At 42.5% G+C, this 17,243-nt stretch overlaps 1 protein-coding gene across 3 annotated transcripts in view; it reads right to left on the bottom strand.

The window, feature by feature from the left end:
• The window catches only part of ABCA5 (ATP binding cassette subfamily A member 5), a 63,829-nt gene extending 61,242 nt beyond the window's left edge, over nt 1–2,587 (bottom strand). For all 3 annotated transcript variants that reach the window (XM_025196250.1, XM_025196249.1, XM_006017341.2), the window contains exon 1: nt 2,554–2,587. The gene's annotated coding sequence lies outside the window, so the exon portion shown is untranslated. The remainder of the gene's footprint in view (nt 1–2,553) is intronic.
• Nucleotides 2,588–17,243: the final 14,656 nt, after the last annotated feature.

The following is a 17,243-nucleotide window of genomic DNA, read 5'->3' as shown; positions in this document are numbered from 1 at the left end:
TCGGCCGGCCTCCAGCTCCCGCCGCGCCGCGCCGCACCGCCCTCGGGGCGGGGCCTTCCCTCAGCAAGGCCCCGCCCCCGCCACACGCAAGGGCCGCGCGGCGCTAGGCCGCACCCCCCCACCAGCTCTGTGAGAGACGTGGGCAGTTGGGCCGGCTTCTCCATCCATCCCCTTCCTGAGGAACAGGGGTTTCATTTGACACCGCCACAGACACCTGTGGGAGCCCCCCGCTCCCCGCCATCATGCCACCAACACCGCCTGCAGGCAGGCAAGGCGCCGTGCCCCCAACCTCCCGGGGCACGCCGCGTTCAGGATCCGAGAGGACGGTCCGGTTGTCCTCCATCCTCTGCTGATACGAAACCAGACACATTGATGTCCTCTGTTTTCTCCTCCGGAGCCACTTGGGAGTCACCCTTTCGTTTCGTTTTCAGCGTTAAGGAACAAGAGTGACGTTTGGATGTGAAATTCGGTGTGGAAAGGTCCCGGGCAGACATTAGGGTGGCCGTCATCAAAGACAGTCTGGTTGTCCTCGGTCCTCTAGTGAGACGAAACCGGACGCCTTCACATCCTCTGTTTTCTCCTTGAGAGTCTCAGTCCTCTAGTGATACGAAACCAGACACCTTCATGTCCTCTGTTTTCTCCTCCAGAGCCACTTGAGAGTCATCCTTTCATTTCGTTTTCAGCGTTAAGCAACGAGAGTGACGTTTGGATGTGAAATTCGGTGTGGGAAGGTCCCGGGCAGACATTAGGGTGGCCGTCGTCAGAGACAGTCTGGTTGTCCTCAGTCCTCTAGTGAGACGAAACCGGACGCCTTCATGTCCTCTGTTTTTCACTTCATGTCCTCTATTTTCCTCTTCAAGAGAAAAGCATAGGGCATCAAGGCGTCTGGTTTCATGTCTTTAAAGGACAGAGCAGCAGAAAACCAGACCGTTGTCTGTGATGGCCGCCCTACCCAAGACCCAGCTTCCAAAATTTAACCTCAATCGTCAAGTCTCTACGATGGCCTCCCTCCCTCCCAGAGCCATCGGATATTCCCCGAGTCCAGGCAGGCGTCGGACATGCACGTAGGGTTGCCCCCAGAGTCTCCAATTAGAGATAAATCATCAGGAGATGCCCGAGAGGTGCCCAGGAGATAAACGATAGGGTGTGAATGAAAGTAAATATTAAACATTGAATCTGCTGTAATACAGCAGGCCAGTGGGCTTTGAAAATGTAACAGTCACGTGCGTTTGCTTTCCTTACGCAAAGTCTACGCACCGTAACCTGTAACCGATATATGCAAGCGCACAGGCACGTTCACGTGCCATGTCGCGGGCGAGCTGGCCTTCCAGAAACCTCCCGAAATAAATTTAAACCAAGTTGGCAATGCCACGTGCAAGCCCCAAGCTCGGAGGGCATGGGGTTCAGATGCTCCTTGCCTTGCCTGATCTGAAACGGACAGCCGAGAAGCGTACGCGTGTCTGGGATGAAGGCCCACGTGTCTTAGCTTTGGGAAGTCGAAGCCAACAGCAGCTCTACCCCTTTCCGTGGGGATCCCACAAGCGCTCGCACTGGGTGTGTTTGGCCCCGCAAAACGTAGCGGGACTGAGCTCCACATCAAAATCAAGTCGCTGATCCCCAAGTTCATCTCTTTTAATTCTGAGGTCATGATTTTTAATTGTGCCTTGTCTACAGCCGGCTCCTGGGGCTGGAGCGCTGCAGGGAGGCGCAGTAGCAGCAGAGACAGTTTGCCTGGGCTTTAGTAGACAGGGAAGATGGACCCAGCAAATGGCAATTGTTGAGGTCTTAGTCCTCTACATAGATGCAGGCTGGCATCCTGGACATTGCTGCTGTCTGCTGCTGTCCCAGCTCTATGCAGAGGGCTGAGAACGTAAGAATCGCCATTTACTGGGTCAGACCATAGATCCGTCTTGCCGAATTTCGTGCGTCACGCAGCGGCTGAGAGCGGATGCTGGAAGAGAGAGTGAACTGGGTATGACCTGGTTCCCTCCATCACTGTTCCTCTCCCACTTGCAACCTCCAGCATTTAAGGTCTATAATTCAAATGCTGCAGCCCCGACTCCTGTGCTCAACAGCTACTGCTGACCTTTCCTCCAAGAATGCATCTAATGCCTTTTTTAATCTAGCTAAACTGTCCACTTCCACAACACCTGGTAGCAAGGAGTTCCCAAATGCACTGCTCCATCACCCCCCGCAATAAAGCCATCAAAAGGGTGGAGAGTAACAACTCCCACCCTCAACAAAAATAATTTAGTGACTGCATTTATTTTTTCAGCAGTCATCCCACCCTTTTACCATACTCCTCTCTTTCATTATTCAGGTCTGTCGTGAATTTACGTTATTATGCTATTAATGGGTCTCTGTTTAAAGTTAAGATGCATTTCATAGAAACAAGCTAGTTAGCATTGGTGTTAGCCCAAATTGAGGCATTTATTTTGTAACGCTAGCTTGCATTTTTCTTCCTTGGGAAAATGATTAACCGAGGAAGTGGATAAAATGCCATTAGCAAGATCTCTAAGTTAAACGGGATAGCAAAGGCAAAAAACTGCTTACCCTTTCCTTGCCTTCTAGTGCAGCTGTCACGTCCATGATACTGCAGAAATGTGATTGCGAGCTACGGGGCGTGAGCCGAGAGATATTACATAGTAAACTCTACACTGACCTGCCCTCCCCACACAGCTTTTCTTAGAAGCACTTCCTAGCTGGCAACACTGAAAACCTTAGCTGAAAGGCCAGAAGCAGATGCAATGGCTGAAAAAGATCCCTCCCCCCCCACCATTTTTTTTTGTGCACAGCCTATGGGTGCTGTGTGCATATCATAAGTACATCCTAAAGCAAGAGGAACGGCTTTTTGTGTCTGTGATTCTACCACTGTTGTTCGGGGAAACTGATAGCAGTTGACTTTGGGGAGACGCGAGACGATGAAGTCATGCTCTGACACCAACAGCTCGGCTTTCAAACAAAGACCTATATGCCGCTAGCCTCAAGGCTCAAAAACCAAAAGGCTGAATGATTCTTTTATTTTTTAAACATGCCCATTTTGAAGCTAATCTCATGTTTCTGTGGAGTCCAACTTGTGAGATTTGAGCTGCAGCTGGCAATACAGCAACTGTAATTAGAGAGGTATAATCTTCAGTTGCCCGTGTGTGATTTTTGCAAGTGATGGGCTCAGTCCTGTTATGTATCGAGCACCCATAACCAACATGGTAAAATCCTGCTCTGCTGCAGTCAATGCTTTGCAATAGGATTAAAGTAAGGCCAGGATTTCACCTTGCAACTACAATGAGTGCAAAAGGGCATATTGCAGCTTGCAGAATCCAATACCAAAAACAGATCCCAAATACCGCAGTGTCTGCTAGTGAGATCTTCCTCCACTAGATGTCCTCAAAGAGAAGACGTGATTAGAAGTACAGTACTGTAATGAACAGCTTCCAAGTCAATAACACTTCACCATCATTATAAAATCGCTGAATAAGTCACATGTGCCTGGGTCATCAAGTCCAACCCCCTGCTACTGCAGGCCACCATGCAACAATTCTTCACAAGCTGTTCTAATGTCCTTTAAAAAAAAAATAGGTAGGTTTTTGTGCTTTCAGGGTAATACAAAATATGCCATTGGCAATAATGCCGAGCAATAACAGTAAGATAACATGTAAACAGTTTATCTACCTAAGAGGTAACAAGATGTGGGGCTAGTTGAGAGCTGAAAGCCCCTGGCCACTTTAGGTCTGTTGTCAATTTTTGTCTCACGGGAGACATTTGGAAGACATGCAAGAAGGATATTTATATAGAGGTAGACACCCTTTACTTAATCTCAGGCTTTGTTCCCCCGAGGGAAAAATAGTTCAAAAGGTTGCTACCTTCATTATCATCCCATCCAAACACCAAATTAACAGCAGCTCAAAAAAGGAATGGTGTCCAAGGAGCACTTGATAGCATCTCTCATTAAAGATGGCGACATTTAAAGGGGATCAAAATAAAGGAGGAAAAAAAAAAATCCCTGCTGCCCTTGAGACAAGAAAACATGGAAAACAGAGTCACAGGGTGAGGCAATATGACATAACACATGTTCTCATCTCAATTGGCAGAGCAGCCAGGGTAACACCCGGACTGGGCGTTGCAATGTGCTGAAAACATGGCATGATGTAAGACGCTGTACATACAGTGCGTGCGGCAGTACATCTGCACAACAGGTGAGCTAACAAAAACAAAAACATTTGTCAAATAATTAGCACTTCTGGTGTGCAGTCTTCTCATCTTCAAAGCACTTTAAAGCCATTAAAGTAATTCATCTTCACAACACCTCTACAACTGGTGGCACTATAAATAACAACTCCAGTTACAAGTACTGAAAGCCAAGTGGGGAAGTTACAATATACAATTCATTCAAGGGAACAAGGAAACCTGTTACAGCTAGGTTTGGGCACTCCTTGCTCCAAAGTGCAAGTAGTCAGGCTGTATCTCTCCGTGTTTGGTAGTGAAAACCAATCGGGAAAGTAAAGCACAGTTTTACTTACTTCATTTACTAAATATTTTTACCATACAGACTAGCATAGAAATGAAAGATGGAAGAAGCAACTTTAGTTACCCATGCTAAGCTCAGCAGCCTGTGAAGGATAATTCCCTATAACTGATATGAAGACACTCAACAAAACGTAAAAGATTTTTTTTAATGCGACAAATCAAATATTTTCCTTTTACTCTCACTCTTCTAAAGGCTGAACAGTTCTGGCCAAAACTAATGCAGCCTAATGACATCAAACACAGAAAATTTCAGTCTGATCAGGAGACAGCTGCCAAAGTTATAAGCAACTGAAAGTAGTCTTATCATGGGAAAGGCTGGAAAACCTTAAGTTTTGTGCATATGATTTGGTTTGTTTGTTTTTTTGTTTTGTTTTGTTTTTTTGGGGGGAGGGAGGGTTGTGCTCTGTCCAGACCAATTTTCAGATATTTCAGAAATAAGGTTTTCCACTTCTACTGCAACTCCTTTTAAGCCGACAGCCTGGTCTTTAACAGTAAAACCAAAGGAGTAATTTAAGTAACTTTATTAATCTTAATACTTAGCAAATTGACAACAAAGTACAGAGCAGACAGCAATTAGCTCCAAATTTATAATCTGAAATCACATGAATAGCTTTACGATTTTTTCCGCTATCACTCAAAACAGTGCAGTACAAATACTCTAGTTTTAAAATACATGCTGCTTGAAAGTAATACATAAACTCAGAGCATTGACTGTTCCCAGTTTCATTCTGTTCTATGCATGTTGTTATATCATCCTCCTCATCACCGTATCAGAGTGCCTTCCACAAATGCATTAGCAAACATGTCTGCTATACATTGTGCCCCCCCCCCCCCTCATCTTTTTGTTACAGGTAAAGATTTGTGTGTTCAGTCCAGCATTTAGTTATGGTAGGGTTTTGTTTTTGTTAGATGCAGCCCCTGCCATCCATCCGACATTTGAGAAGCAGGTGGCTCCATGAAACATCTTGCATTTACAGTGGAATGTGGCCAGGTTTGTCTCAGTTATTTTCTGCAGGAGTTTCTTTCACACTCTTGAACTGACTCTGAAATAACTTCCATTCTCCTGCATAATGGGCCATTTTGTCATAAATATGAATCATCATCTTTGCAGGAGATGGAGCCTATCAGCCACAGGGGTACATTCTGGACTCAGACTTCAGTGATCTCTTCAATACACAGGGCCTAGGCCACTAAGCACTTTGAAGATAAGGGCCAACACCTTCTGCGTGACTCAATAACAAGTGGAAAATCAGTGTAGGGCTGCAAGACAAGTTTGACATGCTCTCAATATCCACCCCGCATTGCTGAGGAGTCTTGAGATACATTCTTTACTACCTGAAGTTTCCTAAGGACAGAATGCTTCGTATCCAGGTATACTGGTTTCCATGAGTCAAAAGCAACTACAGCGCTTATAATCAGTGCTTATACCAGATGAGACTGCTCCATATTCAATTAGCTAACAGACTCTAACACAAGTGTTATTATGTGGATGCTGCTATGCAAGAGACTTCAGCATTCACAAGAAATCCAGGAAGATTGTGCTGGCTCCATGCTACCGCTTCAGTAAGAGAAGTTGGTAGTTGGGCTATGGCCAGCTTCTCCATCAGCTTCCCAAGGAATGGGAGGTTTGACACCAAGTCGAACTTATGCATCTCGGAAGTGCCTTCAGTTTTGGTCATACCGTAGGTTTTAAGAGAGAAGTGCAAAAATTCCTTTTCTGAGTGAGACACTGACCAGTCAGAAAGGGCATGTGTTTTTATTGGATCTTTCACACGTGCTGGCTTGAAAATCCTTTAAATGAGCAATTGTAAAGCTCTTCGGGAATACAGGCAGGCTGTTTATCAATCAATACATGAGGTGCTTGCATCTATGTCACCTGAGAAGCCTTTTGGACTGTGAATAATCTTTTCACAGCAAAGTAGGGAAATGGTTGTTCTTTTTGGGGTGGTTTTTTTTTGGGGGGGGTGGGGTAGGGATTGTGTGCACACAGTACCCAAGTACTGGAGGCCTACTAATCAACAGAACTCAGGAACAAGGAACAGTTTAACACCCTGGAGAGCTCCCTAATGCAGAATTGGGCAGTGTCAATGGTGGCTAAGAGTAGTTCCCTTGGTCCGCAATACAGCATCATCATGAGCTTGGGCGAACAATTCTTCACTTCAGCCTTCAGTTTCCAGTATTGTAACTCAAGTTGTTGAACATCAGATTCAGCATTAAAAAACGTGACCATTTGAACTCACAGTTGGCTTTTTTTGGCATGTATTTACATTAGCAGGTATAAAGCAGTTGACTGTTTGTAGGCGATATAAGCAGAAGGCTTGAGATCACAAGCAAATTGACACTCATTTGCTAACACAGTTCACTGAACTCAATTCATTACATGTTGATTTACTCATGTGAGTGAAGAAAGTACTTCAAGCTGCACTAAATTTTCAGGCTGTCAAGTTTTTTCTGTAGTGTACCAGCAACTCTGGACACTCAATAGCACATATGGAAGTGTTCCTTCCCCTGACAAGCTGTGGATGGACATTTCTTTCATTTGCTTGTTGCATAATGTATGTAATGTTCATTGAACACATAAGGAATTGCTGAAAGTTGTATTCGACCCTTGCATTATCAAGTAGGCAACTCAGCAAGAGGAATGTATGGAAACGGTTGTGGTTTTAGCCAAAATTAATATGAAGGGTTTTAAAAAGAGGAAATATAAAGTAATTGAATTTCCCTTTTCAGGATGGTTAGTGGCACAATTGTGGCATTTTTTTTTTAAATAAAAGTCTTAAAATTGCAGTGAGCCATATTGCAAATATTTTACTTCCATTGGTGAGCATTTACCCTGCTAATTCCCCTGACTGTAAGTCATTAGGCAATATACACAGAACATAAATCACACAGTTGAAACACTAGTTGGGATTACTAAGTAACAAAACAGAAAACACTTACAGAAGAAAAAGGTCAAAAGCAGTAAAACAGGCATTGTTTTCAGAGGCAAACGGTGGGGAGGGGACTTAATAGACCTCAAGGAAACACAAAAAAATGGTTGCATCTAATTACCAACCAGGGGACAGTAGAACCATGGTATGAACCTAAATTTCAGCAGGGTGGTAACCTCTCACTGGGGCTTAAGAATCAGGATAGACCTGTTCATTGGTTGCAGTTGGTCCATTAGTTACAAAAATGAAGGCAATTCCCAAAGGTGCATAAGTTTGACTTGGTGTCAAACCTCCCATTCCTTAGGAAGCTGATGGAGAAGCTGGCTATAGCCCAACTACCAACTTCTCTTACTGAAGCGGTGGCATGGAGCCAGCACAATCCTCCTGGATTTCTTGTGAATGCTGAAGTCTCTTGCTTAGCAGCATCCACATAACAATGCTTTTTTCTCTCCATCTTCAACTGGCTAAAAAACCTGTCTCATCTGGTATAAGCAATGATTATCAGTGTTATATATACATAACTAACTGTTGTGATATTTCCATTGCCTTTTATCAAATCATCGTCATAACTGCTCCGAGTCAAAGCTCCGTCACAAATGACTTTGAGATGAATCCAAAACTCCATCCCTGTATATTTCAAACCTATTATAATCCCATCCAGAGTGCTATTCCCTTTGCCTATGTCTAGTTAAAGCTTGGATCTCTTTTTACTTATACAAAGAAGGATGGAACAGTCATCAGGCAGGAGATTATTGGTTCAAGCTTCTTCTGCATATGTAGGTTGTCCCTCTCTGTAAAACAAGAACCATTGCATTGCTCTAGCTTTTAAGACTACTACAAGTTAGGAAGATAGATCCAATAGCAATGGGCATTCAGCTAGATGACTTGGAGAGATGTGTTATAAAAGGCTAATAGCATATAATAAAGGCTCAGCACAAAAGCAACTGGATGAAATTCTGTTGTCTGTTTGGGGTTTTTTTTATTTTTTTACAGGATGTCAAAATAAATCATTTGATGGTCCCTTCTGTCCTTTAATAGTTTCCCCTCCCTTTTAAATATGAAGACACAGGTATATGAAGGCATTAGGTAATCCTCATAATGTTCCAAAGAGAGACCTATAAAGATACATTTGCCTGCTACTCTAATTTTCAGAACTTTGCAAGTTCACCTTAGGCATGGCTTTATAGTTTTGAAGTGTGATAACCTATAGCTTTGGTTTTCTAGAACTGAAAAATGTCAATGACATCCTAGGCCCAATTTTATGAGTAATAATCTAATTTTCTGTGCTTTAAATACCTATGAACCTAGCTGTCTTTTTTGGGACCTAAATATTGTACCTTTCAATTTTTCTGCACAAAAGGAAATTTCGTAGATCAGAGCCATTTTATGTTTAGCCTTTTTGCAGCCTATATCAAAAGGAAAAATTTGGACTATGCTGTTTTCCCCCTTGTTACTCTCATTGGTGTAACTTACTAAAAGTAGTGTTTTTCTCTGTATTGGACATAGCCTGTTTAGACAGTTTATCACAGAGGGAACTTTATTGTACAATGATACAGGAAGACATTTAAAGATCCAAAGTCAAATTTTGAGACTAGATATTCTGTAAAACTGAAGCAACGATAATAATTATACTCCCAAACAAACCTACAACTTTTTTCAATGCTGTTAGAGAGAAATCAATGTTGTTTTGCAGTACAAAATATTGGAACCATACTTACTTACCCCAAAGCAGTTGGGATTTCATTCCTAGAAATGCAGGGCTGAAGAAAGGCAGTGAACCTTTAGTATATTCCATAAAGACAGACTTTTCTAGAAGCATAAATTAATTGCCAACTTGCCTGATGTGGAAATAAATAAATAAATAGCAACTCACTAGAAACCACAATTGTATGGGAGCAATACAATAAAGACATGAGACTTTGCATCTTCCATTCGTTGTCTGGAGAACATCGAAAGTGGAGGCCACTTGCATTTTCCAGGACTGATGAAGTGCTTTGTGCAAGCCAATTTGATAACCGATTCCATTGTCATGCCAAAAAAGCTACATTCCTTCCCCAACCTAAATGGGTCGGGCAGCTGTGATGTAATGGTCTTTCTCCATCTTTGGCTACTACGGTCCTTTGCCACACGAGTCATTCTGCTGGAGGAATATGCAATCAGTGTTTCTATCGCACAGTACAAGGAGGCTCCTCTTTGCAATTTTTGCTAAACAAAAGGATGCTTTGGTATTATAATTGGTGGTTACGTGCTCTAAAGTTATGCATAGTAATGCCATGCCTAAGAAATCATGCTACTAAAATTTTAATTTACCACTGTGCTCTTAACAGTGTTGGGTAAGACCTGATGCCAGGTTCTACTCCCCTATGCTAACACACTTTCTTTTTTTTCTTCCCTTTTTAAACTTATTGCTGCACCAGTAAACCATTACAGTCAAGTCCATTTGCTTTTATTTCAATGGAGGATCATTATTAGGAACTGTGGCATGGCAAACAAAAGTATTAAAAACCAAGCATCCCATTGTGCCCTAGTTGTATTTGGGGACAGTATTTACCATGCCCCTGGCATTTCCACAGAACACATACCAGGGTGAATAAAATCACAGTAATATGCTGGCTTTTTTGTTGTTGTTGGATTTTGTTCAGGTGCAAGTCACTATGGGGTCCAGTACATCATTATGAACAACAGGGCTGGCAAAACAGCCAGTACTAAATTATTTTCTCAACTAGATGTCAGAGGCTTGATTTACAAACCTGAATATAAAGCAAGGTGGATCTTGACATGGAAGCAGAAGTAGTTGCAGAAAGGTAACCCTTTTCATGAAACTTATGCTCTCTTCAATAGTAAACCTGCTCCTTTTGCCACGTAGCTCAGATCCTATCGAGTCTGAATTTCTCTGTGGTCCTGAGGGCAGGATTCTCTCTCTCATGCACAATTCGCATCCATCTCCATTTTCACACAAGACTATCAAGGGGCAGGATTTTTTTGCGTCCCCCGCCCACAAGTCAAAACAGTAAGCAGAAGAGTCCTCAATGAGACTTGGCAAATTTACAGAAGAGAAAGGGCTCAGCTGTACTGTAATCTTTTATGTGCACATGGTTTCTTCTAAAGTTCAACTACGACAAGCAGAAGCTGTGTGTTCCAGATAAGAGTAGCTGGAGTCTTCTTCCTCTCCCAACATATCCTGCTGTAAAGACTAAGAATTCCCTTTTTTTTCCTTTTAGGAACGTCTGACTTCGGTATTGACACACATGAAAAAACACTTATGTTTTAAACAAACAAACAAACAAAAAAAGCCAGCTCCTACTGTCAAACAAATAAAAGTAACTTCTAAACTACCAAAAGACACTAAGGGGAAATAGGCATGACATTAGCCTTTATTTAACACTACTTATATGAGAATCCCAGAGCATCCCAGATTTTCGGCCTGGTCCTCTAACAAATGTGTTGCATTTTGTTAAGGTGGATTTGACCTAAGCAAATTACTACCGAATGAAGAATCCCATATGCAGCAGTGGTAGCTATATACTTACTTTATCCAGGGTTAAGTCATTCTGCAATACGGAAGCAGTGGAAGAGTCACGACTGCTAGACCCCAAACTTGACCCAGAAGGGACAGATCCATTTTACAAGTGAGAAAACTGAGGGGAAGGCCCTAAACTAGCAAAATACTACATGGCCATACTTAACTACATCTCTTCAGCTAGGCACTTCAAGAGGAGCATGTGTTTAAAGTCAAGCAAGTCCCGCTGAAGTCATTCATTCACATTTGTACTATATAACACAAGAGTATGCAGTACTATCCCAGTGCTTGGCAAACTTTTAGATTACATTCATAAAGAAAGAATGAAAAAGAAAAAAACAAAACAAAAAAAGACTCCAGTAATTGCTTCCAGATCGTATTACTCTGGCAGCAACATAAACATAATAAAGATTTAATAAACCACTTAACACTCAAGATGTGTTTGGCGTCATAGAAACCCAGTGATAAAGACCATCCCTCCCCTGAAGAGCTCAGACTGGCTTTGCAATGAGCAGAGACTGGAAGTCTCTCTATGCAGGGCTCATTGCAACCTTGGACCCTGCAAACACTTGTCACTCGCAACAATTATGGTTTAGGACGATGCCAAAAGTATATTGCTTATGGCTTCGCTGTAAGCGTTCAGAGCGTCTAGAAGACAGACTCTCTAGACCACATATCCTGGGAAATCCAGCGGAAGCAATACATTTAAAATATTTCTCTTATTTTATTTCTACCTAGATCTCATCTTGCAGGGATCACCAAGAGAAAGAAAGGGGTTAGAGTGAGAATGCTTTCCAAAAATTAGTCCCCGGAGTTTATTTCATGCATAGGGGCAGTCTGGAAAGAGAGGCACAATTGGAAGGTGGGGGGTAAAAATAGTGTAAGGGCAATGATACAGTTGGGGGAAAAAAGCCCCCAACCCCCCCCATGACCAACAACAAATCAATCACACTGCTGAACTAGCTTGACAGCTGGAAATAAGCATAAGCCAATCAGAAAGCTGCTTCTCAGGAATGATAGCAGAGGCTGGTGACACTATGGTACCAACATCCATCAGTAAAGAGGCTGCAAATCCATCTTGTCGTTAATAGCAAGCAAATTATTGCTACAGAACGGCATCACAGGATTGCTGTCTTTCCTGCATTAGAGAGAACATCTCTCTGATTTGCCTTCATCTCTGTAGCAGGAGACAAACACACTTAAATGATATGCTGCTCAATTGATGTTGTCTTAATGAAAACAAAACGCGCTCTTATCTTAAAAGGACCCTGAAGGGAATAATTTATAAACTCTCACCTGGGTCTGTTTTGCAAGAATCCCAACAATCAGCTCGGATTTCATAATGCCAGGGGGAAGGTGGCAATATTTGTACCCAAAGAGTAATTATTATTTGTGTCACTGAGCATCCTTACATTTGGAGGAGTTTAAATTAAAGACAGGATTAATTTCAAGTCTCAGCTTTCAGCCCAAATCAGTCTTTATTTCCTTTCCAAGGATGATGTTAACCCCACAGCATCAGATACTCACGTGATGTCAGAAAGTACTGCAGATCTTAATCCACAAAGGCATTTAGGCTAACAAGGTCTGCAGAGACGACCCTAGTTTCAGTGACGAATTTAAGGCCCTATACGCCACAAAAGGTAACTGCTGGTTTAAGAACATTTGCTTAGTCCAGTTTTGACACCACTCCTGTCAGCTGTGCCAGACTGAAAATAATCAGTAAAACACCCTGCTTGCTAAATGGAAAGCAACATATTAGGGCTGCAGCTCACCTCTGCCAAATACCCTCAAGCCTATACCTTTCTAAGAGCTCTGAAATTATCCATCACTCCAAAAGAATCTGGAAGAGGCCAACAAATCTTTGCAGGTCACGAAAACCCAGATCAAGCCCCTGAAAAGGCTGTGGCTGCAAGAGCCAAGGATGGAGAGTGCAAGTCCAGCCAACTGTGCACTGCTCACAGCTGGAAAAAGACCGAGGGCCAAGTTGAGCCAGAATGAAAGACTTAAATCCCAAACTATTTAATCAAATAAAAGCAGAGAACTCATAGTTCTATAGAAGCAATACCAAGAGATATGTAAACTGAAAATGAGAGAGACAGAGAGGTATTATAACAGCTGCGCCATAAACACAGAGAAATCCATGTAAACAGTCGGAGAAGGAAAAAAAAGCGAGCACGTGCTAGCTTTGAACTTTGGAATCTCCCACACGACAGCACTGTGCTGTGCCGCGAGCGTGACGCCTGCACAGCACGCAAGAAAGACGTGAGGTTGGGATGAAAGCCTCGCATTCATAGGAACGGTGACTTGGGTGCACCACCTCCCATACCTACACATTTTTTGTTGTTGTTGCATTTTAAGCAGACTAGATTTTCAGTTAAAAAGACTGAAGTATCCGTCACACTGGCTCTTTCTATCACTTACAAAAAGGATAACTTACCCTCTAAAACACACCACTTAAGAATAAATTCAAGATTTCTAATTTCATGAACTCCTTTCGTTTATTTGCCTGAGCAGCATTTTCCAAACTTTCCAATAAATCCTTTGGGCCTCTTACATCCCGAGGTGACCTTGTGCTCTGTGTCTCTTGGCAAATTAAGATAAAATGGATATATTCATGCTAGCGGCACAGCCCTTAGCCCACTTGTTTGAGATGAGATGATTGTCTCCTTTAACCCCTCTCCTTACCAAGCACTCAGCTCTTTATTCTTATCGGCCAATTTTTTCCAGCCCTAAATTGTACCATTATCTAGGTTACTTAAGTTGTGAATGGGCTTCCTTTACTGGGCTTCTGTCACTTTTACAAGCTGCATCTACTTTCAGATTTTATAGGTCATTTTATCCTCTGTAAGAATTCCTTGGCCATCTGCTTAAAAGCCACAAAGAGATTTTTTAGCAGCTCTCCAGTCCCAGATTCACAGGGTTAGTGTAGTTTGTTAGGGCAGGGGGAAAAAAGCAAAGAAAACTGAAGCTATCTAAACATTTTTTCATACGATCAAACTACCAGAAGACACTAAGGGGAAATGTGTATTAACTTCTAATGGCTGCTAGAGGAAATGCATAGGAGCAAGACAGACAGACAGTGGAAACTAAAATGAATTTTAAGATCTGGCTGCTAAGCTCTTATGAACTTCACTTTTTTTTGGCTTGCAAAGTGCAAGAGGGCCTGTAGTCCGCCGTTACCTTCAGTGGAGAACAAAGGAATGTGCGATATCCTTTCTGCCCTGCTCAGAACAGCAAAAGAGCAGATGGGGTTTTTTTCCCCCTCCTATAAGCCACCAATGCTCGGGATTGTTCATGGTCTGTCACCTCCTCTATTGTAAGGCAAGCATCCTGCTCTGTCGCTTGCTCACCCACTTATTGCTGGGGACAGAGCTTGATGGAAAGCCAGAGCAGACGCTCTTGTGGCATCCTTTCCTCCAGATGGTCCATTTGTTCTTAACAAATATTCAACAGTTTCCTCGTCTTCTACCGCAGCGAACACCTCTTTGTCCAACCTTTGCCCCCCACTGTACAAGCACTGCTATTTTTGTGTGTGTTTACTACACACTTCCATCTGCAGAGCTGGGTCAGGGGCATTATTTATTTCGCAAATGCTCTAGTTGTACAATAGAGGCAGACAAAAAGAAGGTAAGGAGGTAAAAGTGCGGTACATCTATAAAACACATCAAGAGCACCTTAGATAAGCATCACCAGTGACCTGCGGAAGAATGCCCTGTATTCAAAATCTTGTCTGAATCTATCCCAGCTATGCAGGTGGTTCAATAAAAGGATTTCATCCACAAAAATCCATGCCTCAAGTATCTTACCTATTCAATAGTCTTAAGGGGAGGGGAGTGAGAGAGAGAAGTGGCTGCTCATCTCATACTGCACTTTCACTAGATGGGCGATGAGAGGGCTGTGACTCAGTACAACCCAGGCCATCACAGCCGTAGCAGCAGAAATCTTTTATGTAGACCCAGCTGACCTGTATTTTTACCAGGAGAATTCATTTTGCTCAGTGTGGGGGTTCAAATCCACTCTACTGGGAGAAGAGCAACTCTGCTGAACTCCACGAGGAGTTCTTTGCAGGTCTAACATGTCGCTATGCTTATACTGATATTTCTAGTCTGGAAGTGGCCTGTGAAAGTAGTAAGTAGAGTGCCCACCTTAAGGAAAACAAAGCTGAATTTAGCTACCTCCTCAGGACAAAAATGTTTTTAAAAAAAGAAGAAATAGAAAGACCTATCCCTACGAAGCAATTATTAGGTGGACGGCATAGCCCAGTGGTGGCCAATCCTCAGCACGTAGGCCACAAGTGGCATAGCCAATTGGTGCATCTGGCACAGGAGCCTAAGGCACTAAATTAAAGGCGTACCAATGACAGGATTTGGGGCAACACTCAAGGAGGGGATAGGGTTGGGGTCCTGGCTTGATGGATTAGCTTCACAGAAATGGTGGGAGTAGATGATGCCAAACCCAGGGTTGCCACACCTTTTCTGCACCACTTAGTAAAATAACAGGTGGCTTTTTCCTCCGATAAGCACCCAAAGTTCAGGTTTGGTCAAGATCTGTCACCTCTACTGTACAGCAAGCATACTGGCAACAGTGCCACTCCCATCTCCTACTTTGGACTTAATTTATGACAAGCTTGCCAAAAAATTGTTGGCCACCATTGGCATAGCCTATCAGAATGATGCTTTTACCGTTTCCTTTCAATCGGTGTGGAAACTGCTAATAATGCTGACAGTTCAACATAGCATCATTAATAGCACAAAGCGAAGGAGCAGTGCACACCTCAAAGCTATTGTTTCAGGCTCTCTGCAGACTTTGGCAGAGGTCACTGGATCGGGTAATGTTGAAATGATTCCTTCACAGCAGTAAGAGACTTTAAAAGGAATGAAATAAAAAGCAGAGACTGTAGGAAGCAGTTAAATGGCCTTGCTATGCATGCCCCTTACTGAGGAATTTTTCACACTTTGATAACTGCTGTGTTTGTAAAAAGAATCACTTGTAAGGAAAAAAAAAAACCAACCCTCTTTTGTTTTCAGTCTTTAAGGTCCAACTTGAAACTCAAACACAGTGGTTTTATATGCCAGAATGTGTTATGTTTGTACCTCTCCCTTTCTTACATAGTTTTCATTTCTAGGGAACAGGGTGATGATGGTGGGAAGTGCTATGTGTCAGTAAAAATGCAAAATGGAAATTAAAAAAAAACAGAAATAACCCTTGGCCACTTCTTTAAAGGTACTGTTGGCCCTTGTCCCATCTCCCTGCTCCATGGAAGTTAGCAAACAGAGTACCTTCACTCAGCTTGACTTCTTCATTTCCAATGTCTATTGTTTTTGGAAGATTCCACTTCCTAGGCATCATGACCCTTGTTCTCCCTGCATATAGCTGTCATCCAAAATCCACACTGGCTTTAAATAGTCTTTTTACAGTGCTAGCAGTTAAGGCTGCTCTTTACACTACAAGACATTCCCTTAATACCTGATCACGCATCTCTCACTCATACCCGTGTTTCAGATACCAAGCCTGCTTCCCTTCTCTGCATCATCATAAAAAAGCCACACTTACAACTTTGGGCATAAAATGCTAAAAATGTCCAAGAACATCAAAACATTTTATAATGATTAGTTTTAAAAAAAAGGCTGAACATCACTTCAAGGTGTCAACTAGGGAAATACTATCCTCCCCATTTAGATACCGACACTAACGCAGGTGAAGTGGCTTATGCAAAAAAACACATGAAAAAAGGGGAATAATTCAACAAAATGGTGCTTGTTTCCATTTTTATACAGAACTCAGATTTCTGGAAACAATCAATCATCCTTGGCCTGCATATTATTTCACAACCAATTGTTAGCAAATCTTCAAGACCGAAGATTCCTGCTGTGTCTTTGACTGGACAAACAGGTCATGTGGTCTGCAATTGCGTGATCAGGTTGATCTAAAGAACCAAAACAAATCAAGTTGCCAAAATACACACTCCAGTTTATAAAATCTGATGATCTGTTTTAAGGCAATATTGCTGAAAATTTTGCAATTTCAGCAAAACACTCCTTCCAGCAAGCACGTTTATTAGAGTAACCGTGGAAAGCAATCTGAAAGCAAAAAACAAAACTGTCAAAACACACGGGGCTAGAATAGAAACATTCATGGTGTTTCTCTGCAGTATTTACCCACAAAATCTATAGCAAAACCAGAAGTTGAAAGCAGATCTCCTGACTCAGTCCTATGCGTTAACCACAAACTCAACGTTTCTTTCATTTTCTTGGGCCTTTTTTCCTTCC

The sequence above is a fragment of the Alligator sinensis genome, unplaced genomic scaffold (genome assembly GCF_000455745.1).
Source record: "Alligator sinensis unplaced genomic scaffold, ASM45574v1 scaffold282_2, whole genome shotgun sequence".
NCBI lineage: Eukaryota > Metazoa > Chordata > Crocodylia > Alligatoridae > Alligator > Alligator sinensis.
Note: the sequence above shows the minus strand (reverse complement) of the source record. Positions and strands in the feature narration are given on the sequence as shown.